Here is a 9,178-nt window from a genome sequence, read left to right on the forward strand (position 1 = left end):
TGAGTAGCTGGGATTACAGGCACATGCCACCATGCCCAGCTAATTTTTTGTATTTTTAGTAGAGACGGGGTTTGTCCATGTTGACCAGGATGGCCTCAAACTCTTGACCTCGTGATCCACCTGCCTCGGCCTCCCAAAGTGCTGGGATTACAGGCGTGAGCCACCGTGCCCGGGCCTCTTTTTTTTTTTTAAATTGGGACAAGAGTTTTGCTCTTGTCGCCCAGGCTGGTTTGCAGTGGCATGATCTTGGCTCACTACAACCTCTGCCTCCCAGGTTCAAGTGATTCTCCTGCCTGAGCCTCCCAAGTAGCTGGGATTACTGGTGTGTGCCACCACACCCAGCTAATTTTTGTATTTTTAGTAGAGACAGGGTTTCACCATGTTGGCCGCTGGTGTCAAACTCCTGACCTCAGGTGATCCATCCACCTCGGCCTCCCAAACTGCTGGGATTACAAGCATGAACCACCATGCCTGGCCTTGTAACATCTTTATGTTTCCACTTTCCTTATCTGTAAAATGGTTATACTAGTAATAACTAGCTACCTCCAAGGGCTTTGGAGGGGCTCAAATGAAATGATGTATGTAGATTGCTGAGACCAGTACCTAGCACTATGTAGAAGTTTTGCTGTTATTATTTTGCAGTAATTATCCTTTAACAACTGCCTTTTCTTGCCACGATTTTATAAAGAATTCTCTTTGTCCCTTATATGCATCTTGCAAATAACTGCTTTTTAGATCTTCTCAGTTTTTTCAATGCAACTGCTTACTTTGTTTCTTTCAATATTTTTTCACTTATTTCTCCAACCAATCTCTTCAAACTCACCCTTACCTACCATGATATACCAATAGTATATATACCAATAGTATATCAGAACTTTTTATATGTTGTGTTTATTGATATATGTTTCTTGATGTATATGATGCTATCATATATATTGATGCACAAAACATGAGAACCACCACTCTGGTGAGTAGCTTTGGGTCTACTCTGGATCATACCAATGGCTAACTCAGTTGATCTCTGCAGTAGTAGTAAACAAAGCTTGTTCAAAGAGCGTACATCCCCAAGGCCTTAGGTGTTTTTGTTTGTTTGTTCGATTGTTTTGTTTTTACTAACATATTTGAGACTTACAGCATCTCCTAATTTATCTAAACTTCTCTTCAAATTATTATACTTTCAATCTCCACTGTAACTTCAGGTATATAAAATTACCCTTTCCTCTTATTTATTTCCAAACTAAGTTTTCCAAACTTTAAGGAGTACCTCCTAATTCTACAATTGCAATTTTCAGTAAAAAGTTGTTTCTTCTAACAACACTGCATGATTTTTCAAACTAGTATCATTTACTCTCTCCAAACAATCATTTCCAGATTTATCCTAATAATGGGACAGAATAAAATTCTAATGGGCAGAGAATATATAGTTTTATTATTTTTGCTCTAGTCTTGCTAACTTGAAGTACACTCTGGTTTGTCTCTTAATTTGATCCAATAATTTTAAAGTATCATTAGATAGTCCTTAATATCTGGGAAAAAAAGTGCTCATCTTTCAGAAATTATGGTCTCCCACCCTTCTGAGCATCTCCTCTCCAACCTGGCATCTCAGTTTCTGGAAAGAAACTTTTAAACTCAAGTAGGAGGGATAGAGGATAAGCCTTTTTATTTCATTATCACTTGTCCATGTGGGCTGCCACGCAGTATGTTGGCTTTTGGAGGCTGAAGTCTATAGCTGGTATAATACATAGTGTGGAGTCTCTCTGATTTGTTGGGGCTCAGTGGTGCATTCTGGCCTGCATGTCCTTCCTTCAGCCCTTACTGACTCCACTCAGGCGCTGCCGCTGCTAGAGACTCCATCCAGTCAGCCTCTAGGCCAGATGGTCTGCCTTTGCCATGGAGTCACACCATCCTGTTCAGAATGCACCTTGGAAAGCCCATTGTATTCATGCCACTTAGGAACGAGAGGGACTTGGGAGGGCAAAATAAACCATCTGGCTGCTAACTACACCATTCTGGATTGTTAAGTATCTCATGCTGGCATAGAACCATCCTCCTTCTGGTATTTTCTTCAATTTATCTGCATATATATCCCCAAAGACAACTTTCTCTGAAGGGTCACCTCCAAGTTGGGGGCCGAAGTGTGAAGCAAGGGAACACTGAGGTATTTTCCTTCCCCTTCTCCTCCACTCTCTCCATCTTCCTAATGTCTTCCATAATACCCTGGGCCTAAAAAGAGTAGATTGCTCCCTCTTACTGTGTCATTACCTTTCTTCTACCTAAGCCTAACGGGCAGAAGGAATATTCTCTGGGAGAAACAGGGCAAATAGCTTGAGCAGGTGTTCTAGTCTTGGTTCTTGAAAAAATAAGAGAAAAAAGAATAATGTAGACATTGTCTCAAGAAAATGGCTTTTAATAACCATTATAAGATTATTTTATTGAAATTTTCAAATTGATGTTTCATTGATACAGCAAACCACCTGACCTCTTGCCTTCTTCCTTACTGGGAATTTCCTTGGCTCAATCAGAAAGGAGTTCATGAACTCAGAAAGGCCAAAGAAAAAAGCAGACTATTTCAGAATATTACCTCCAATATACTTACCTAATTAATTAGTCTATTTGGTAACACCTGCATTCCTTATAGCAAGTTAGGTAGAGCCTACTCTTAGATCTTCACATATTACCATTCTATGATCCCCACCACCACTGAATGTTTCTCAAGCTTCAACATATCTTTCTTACCAAGGCACAATGACTGCATGCAAAAAAGTGTTCCTGGTTCAGATGAATTATGACATCATGCTGTGGTTCAGAGAACGGATAATGTCTTACTTTTTCCTAATAATACTTAATATTGTACAGATCTCATTTTATGTGGTTCCCTGTTACTGATAACTGATGCTGAGCATATGAGAGCTCAAGGCTGATTACGGTACTTATCAGTGGGGGGTCCACTGGCTGCAACACGTGGCTGTGGCGAGGTGTTGGGAGAGAGGGATGATAGAGGCGGGCATTAGTTTCCTCATTTACTCTGAACCTGTCATCAAATTATATTAGGTTAAGAAACTAAAAAAGGGTTAGTAACAGTTGATGAAACCAGCTTTGCCTTGTGATTGACTCTGATTGAAACAAGTTGGAGAACCAACATTATGACAGGAATGTCAGAAATATAAAGCAGAAAAAAATACTATGTCTTCACCCTAACAAGTGAACATTTTTGTTTTTCTCAGTCCTATTCATATTTATTATATCATTTTAATAGATAGAATCTTACTGAGAGTAACATTTTCAATGTGAATCAGATTTCTCATAATATATTTATGCTCTAATTAAAGACAATTTGATGTTGTAAGATTCGAAAAACTTTTTGCCCTGAGAAGGTCAAGGCTGCAGTGAACCATGATTGCACCACTGCACTCCAGCCTGGGCAGCAGAGCGAGATCCTGTCTTAAAGAAAAAAAAAAAAAAATTGGTAAAACCTTTAAGACTAACAAATCAGGACTCTGACTAGTATTTAAAAAAAAAAAAATGATGCTTTTTTTCTTATTCAGAACTTATCACTGTAACTGGTCTTACTGTTAAAACAGCCTAATTAATTGATGGGAGGGGTTACTAATTTACCATGATAAATATATAGATTTCCCGGTGTTGCTTTTTTTTTGAGACAGAGTTTTGCTCTTGTTACCCAGGCTGGAGTGCAATGGCGCGATCTCGGCTCACCGCAACCTCCGCCTCCAGGGTTCAGGCAATTCTCCTGCCTCAGCCTCCTGAGTAGCTGGGATTACAGGCACGTGCCACCATGCCCAGCTAATTTTTAGTATTTTTAGTAGAGACGGGGTTTCACCATGTTGACCAGGATGGTCTCGATCTCTTGACCTTGTGATCCACCTGCCTCGGCCTCCCAAAGTGCTGGGATTACAGGCTTGAGCCACCACGCCCGGCTCCGGTGTTGCTTTTTTAATAAACAGAATCAAATTATTTTCTTTCTTAAAATATACCCGTGAGATTATTTTTTGTGATGGAATATAAATGTCTTCAAGCTTTTGTCATTTAGTTAGCACATCATTTCTAGTCTTTTCCATCAGCCTTCAAAGATAATTTTCATTCTTGAAGATTCACTGCTATATTTGGCCCTTTGCTCTTTGAAGTTTCGCCTTATTTGAGGGCTAGTTGACAGGTTTATGATATTGAGTCTGCCTATGAACAAAATTGCTTTTTTTGGGCTTTGTTTCCTTTTCATTTTTAATGACCAAAACAAAGCATCTAAAACCGCAGCTTCTGGAAGAACCACCTGTTCTTGCCTGTCTTGTATCTTTCTTCAAACTTGACCCTGGCCTCTCGTCGGGCCTTGTGTTTCAGAGCAGGATCTCTCAGGACACCCTTACTGATGACAGTTTTGTTCAAGGGGATTCCACAGAGTACCTTGTGGACATTAGGTGGTGGTAGTTATAAACGTTCACAAAAGACTTTATCTTTAACCTCTTGGCGATTTTCTTCTTGCCCATGGCAGCTGTCACTTGGAGGGGACAGCGGTCAGTTCCAGCCACCAGAGCATGGCTGTAGGGATGATCTGAAGTGCCATCATCAATGTTTTCATGATGATGGCTTTGTGTCCAGAATAGCATCCAGCCAGGGCAGGTACCACCTTCCCGGGTTTCATGAACTTGCCCATTTCGACAGCAATCACTGGGGCCTACAGCAAAAAGGACAAACATTTTTTTTTTTTTTTTTTTTTGAGACGGAGTTTCGCTCTTGTTACCCAGGCTGGAGTGCAATGGCGCGATCTCGGCTCACCGCAACCTCCGCCTCCTGGGTTCAAGCAATTCTCCTGCCTCAGCCTCCTGAGTAGCTGGGATGACAGGCATGCGCCACCATGCCCAGCTAATTTTTTGTATTTTTAGTAGAGACGGGGTTTCACCATGTTGACCAGGATGGTCTCGATCTCTCGACCTCGTGATCCACCTGCCTCGGCCTCCCAAAGTGCTGGGATTACAGGCTTGAGCCACCGTGCCTGGCGCAAGGACAAACATATTTTTAAAAGGTCTTTCTCCTATATGTCCTCAATAATAAGTTGTAATTTTCCCCATAAGAATTTTGCATGTTTGAATAATTTATTTACAATTTCTTTATTTCTGTTGCTAGAAAATTTGTGATGTTTGTAAATTTTAAATCAAGATTGTTGGAGTATAATTTTTATAGGATAAAATTGTGTGTGCAGTTTGATGAGTTTTGACAAATGTATCTACCAATATAATCACCACTCTCATCAAGACATAGAAAACAATTCTTTCATGCTTAATTGCAGGCAGTCCCAACATCTACCCCAGCCACAGGAAAACACTGGTTTTCTTTTTGCCATTTTGGATTTGTTTTGCCTTTCTGGAATTTCATATAAATGTTCATTCTCTTGTTTCTGCCTTCTTTGCTTAGCAAAATATTTTCTAGATTTACCCATTGTCAATGAATGAGTTCATTCTTTCTTATTTCTGAGTAGTATTCACTACCCACAATACTATTCACTACTCAGAATACTACTGAATCGTATCCAGAATACTGTTTGTTTATCTGTTTATCCATTTAAGTGTTAATGCAAATTTGATTGTTTTTAGTTTAGAGCTATTAATAAAAATTCTGGCCCCGTGCAGTGGCTCACACCTGTAATCCCAGCACTTAGGGAGACCAAGGCAGGCAGATCACTTAAGTCTAGGAGTTTGAGACCAGCCTGGGAAACATGGCAAAACCCGGTTGTGGGTTCTGGGAATTGTTCAGCATACACTTCCTTGTAGTTATTCTTTGCCTAGCCTCATGAATTATCATCCTACATAAATGAACAGAATGGTATATAGCTAAAAACTCAAGAAGACTTTTAGGGAGATTTCTGGAACTTTATTCTGTTAATATGGTGAAATGTATTAATCAATTTTCAGAAGTTGAATCATCCTTGCACTTTTGGGCATAAACTGAAGTTGCTCATAGTGTCTTTTTTCCTCCCTTGCATTTAGCGTGCAGAAGTGTTATTTAAACTTTTTCCAACTATGTTAATGAGTAAAACAAGCCCATCTATGTTAATCAGTAAAACAAAATTTTCCTTCTCATCTTCTTCTGATCTAGTTTTGAAACTAAAATGATATTAGACTCATAAAATAAGTTGAAGAACTTCTATTTTGCGTATTAGTTAAAGTGTGGTTTTCTTTGGTAGAATTTTGTCTGAACCTGTTTTTCTGCATAAGCAAATTTTAAAGAGCTGGTTCAATTTCTTTAATTTTCAAATATATGACTTCTTCATATTCTTTTAAATGAAGGCATAACATATGTAAGGAAAGAGCATCAGGCTTAAGTGTACAACTCGATATATTTTTACATACATTATACATTGCTATAACACACTATATAGACAGAAACATAGATACAGAGAGCCATCTACCAAACAGATAAAGACTTAGAACACTTCTACTACTCAGAATGTTCCTTAGCGTAATATCCTCAAGGTGTATCCATAGTGTCACATGTTACAGAATTTACTTCTTTTTTAAGGCAGGATAATGTTCCATTACATGCATATACCACATTTTCTTTATCCATTTAGCTGCTGATGGACACAGGTTGTTTCTGTATCTTGGCTCTTATGAATAATGCTTCAATGAACAAGGGAGTACAGATATCTCTTTGAGATCTCATTTCAATTCTTTTGGATATATACCCAGAAATGAGATTGTTTGATCATATGGAAGATATATTTTTAATCTTTTGAGGAAATTCCATACTGTTTTCCTTAGCAGCTGTGCCATTTTGCATTCCCACATTATGCTAAGTGAAATAAGCCAGTCACAGAAGGATACATGCTGTGTGAGTCCAGTTATATGAGGTATCTACAACAGTGAAATTTATAGAATCAAAGAGTAGAATGGTGGTTGCCAGGGTGTAGTGGGAGAGGAGGAGATGGAGTTGCTAGTCAATGAACTGAGACTTTCAGTTAAGCAAGATAAGTAAGTTCTAGAGATCTGCTGTAAAGCATTGTATCTATAGTTAACAATAATACTACTCTATTGCACTCTTGAAAATTTTAGAGGGAAGATCTCATGGTAAGTGTCCGTACCACAAAAACCATGGAGTTATTTTAAAGTTTTTTTGTTCTTGTTGCATCCTTTCTCAGTTAGTACTTTACCTCAGAGATAACTACTATTCTGATTTCTATCACTGTATATAGTTTTGTCTATTTCTACAGTTCTTATAAATGGAATCAAGTAGTATCTGTGTAAAGTGTTTAGCTTCTTCTTTTGCTTAACATAACATTTGTGAGATTCAGCAGTGTTGTTCTGTGTCCCAGTAATTCATTCTTTTTTATTGTCATGTAATATTCCATTGTTTAAATAGAGCAGAACTCATCCATTCTCCTGTTAATGGACATTTGAATTGTTTCCCGTTTGGAGCTGTTAGAAATAAAACTGCCAGAAACATTGTTCTACAAGCTTTATGGTGAAAATATGCACTCATTCCTTTTAGGTAAATACTTAGGAGTGGAATTGTTGGCCTAAATGATAGGCCTGTGTGTAGCTTTAATAATATACTAGTCCCCCTTTATCCATAAGGGAATATGTTCCAAGATCTTCAATAGATACTTGGAAACCCAGATAGTACTGAAGCCTGTATATACTATGTTTATTCCCATACAGACCTATGAAAAAGTTTAATTTATGAATTAGGCCTAATAAGATATTAACAACAATACCTAATAATAGAACAATGATAACAATATACCATAATAAAAGTTATGTGAATATGGCTTCTCTCTCTGTGTCTCAGTCAAAATATCATAATAGTTTCCAACTGTGGCTGACTACGGATAGTTGAAACTGTGGAAAGCTAAAGCATGGGTAGGGAACTATGGTCTTGCTAAAAAACAGTTTTCCAAAATCCTTGTAACAAATACACTCATTCCAGCAATACATGAGGGGAAGAATTCTCCCACATCCTTGCCCGCCCTTGTAATGTCACTGTTTTTAATGTTAGTCATTCTTGTGGGTATGTACTAGTATTAATATATTACTCTGGTTTTAATTTGCATTTCCCGGATTCAGAGTGATGTTGGGTGCCTTTTTATACTCTTAGTATTTATTTGAATATTCATTTTTTTGAAGCGTTTCTTCATGTACAGGATTTTGTTGTTATCAAGTTCAAACTAATAATCAGAGAACATGGGTCTTTTTTGTTTTCGTTTTTGAGTTTTTGATGCTTATATTTTGATATTTATAGAAGTTTGCTTTATGACACCTTTTCTGGTTATGAATGTGTGTTTGTAAAGCATATGCTGTAATGTGTTGGGTTGTTCAGATCTCCTACATTTTACCTAATTTTTATTTTCCTGAATTACTGGGAAAAGTGTGTTAAAATCTTCCAACATGTTTACTGCTCTTTCAATATCTTTTTGTAATTCGGTCATTTTTTTAACTTTATATACTTTGAGGTTATTTATTAAATACATATGTGTTTACAATAGTTACACCTTCCTGGTGAAATTTTTTTTTTTTTTCTTTCTTTTTTTAACAAGAAGGGAAACCACTCAGACTGTGTCCTTTCCCTTTTACTCTTGTGGAGGAAGAGAAGACGTCACCAGTGGTACGTGGTGGTTGCAGTAAAGCAACAAGAGCCTGCTTCATGCTCAGGAGACAACACTGAGCCTCCTCCTCATGGCCTGCAGCACTCTACACGTTCAGAGAAACTTCTTTAGTAATGAGCTGTATAGAACAATCTTGATTCTTGAAAGTATTGTCTTGAATTTTTCTTTTTATCATTATTTGACTTTTCTCTCCCCCTTCCTTTCCCCTTCCTTTCCTTTCCCTCTTCCCTTCCCCTTTCTTCCCCTTCCCCCTTTTTCCCTTCCCCTTCCCTTTTTTCCTTTCCCCTTTCTTCCCCTTCCCTTTCTTCCCCTTCCCCTTCCCTTCCTTTCCCTTCCCTTTCCCTTCCCTTCCCTTCTTCATTTCCCTTCCCTGCCCTTCCCCATTTCCCTTCCCTTCCCCATTTCCTTTCTCTTCCCCTTCCCTTTCTTCCCCTTTCCTTTTTTATTGTTGTTTTTTAAGACAGAGTCCCACTCTATCACCCAGGCTGGAGTGCAGTGACGCAATTCCCGCTTACTGCAACCTCTGCCTCCCAGGTTCCAGCATCCTGCAGCTTCAGCCTCCTGAGT

General features: G+C 38.5%; 1 non-coding gene and 1 pseudogene across 1 annotated transcript; both read right to left on the bottom strand.

Annotated features, from left to right (window-relative positions):
- Window positions 1-3,345: 3,345 nt before the first annotated feature.
- Window positions 3,346-8,776, bottom strand: LOC141583653 (large ribosomal subunit protein eL27-like; annotated as a pseudogene).
- Window positions 8,550-8,767, bottom strand: LOC120361424 (small nucleolar RNA U3). The gene has a single exon (XR_005577619.1). It is a non-coding gene; the product is annotated as a small nucleolar RNA U3 (small nucleolar RNA).
- Window positions 8,777-9,178: the final 402 nt, after the last annotated feature.

The sequence above is a fragment of the Saimiri boliviensis genome, chromosome 2, assembly GCF_048565385.1.
Source record: "Saimiri boliviensis isolate mSaiBol1 chromosome 2, mSaiBol1.pri, whole genome shotgun sequence".
Classification (NCBI taxonomy): Eukaryota; Metazoa; Chordata; class Mammalia; order Primates; family Cebidae; genus Saimiri; species Saimiri boliviensis.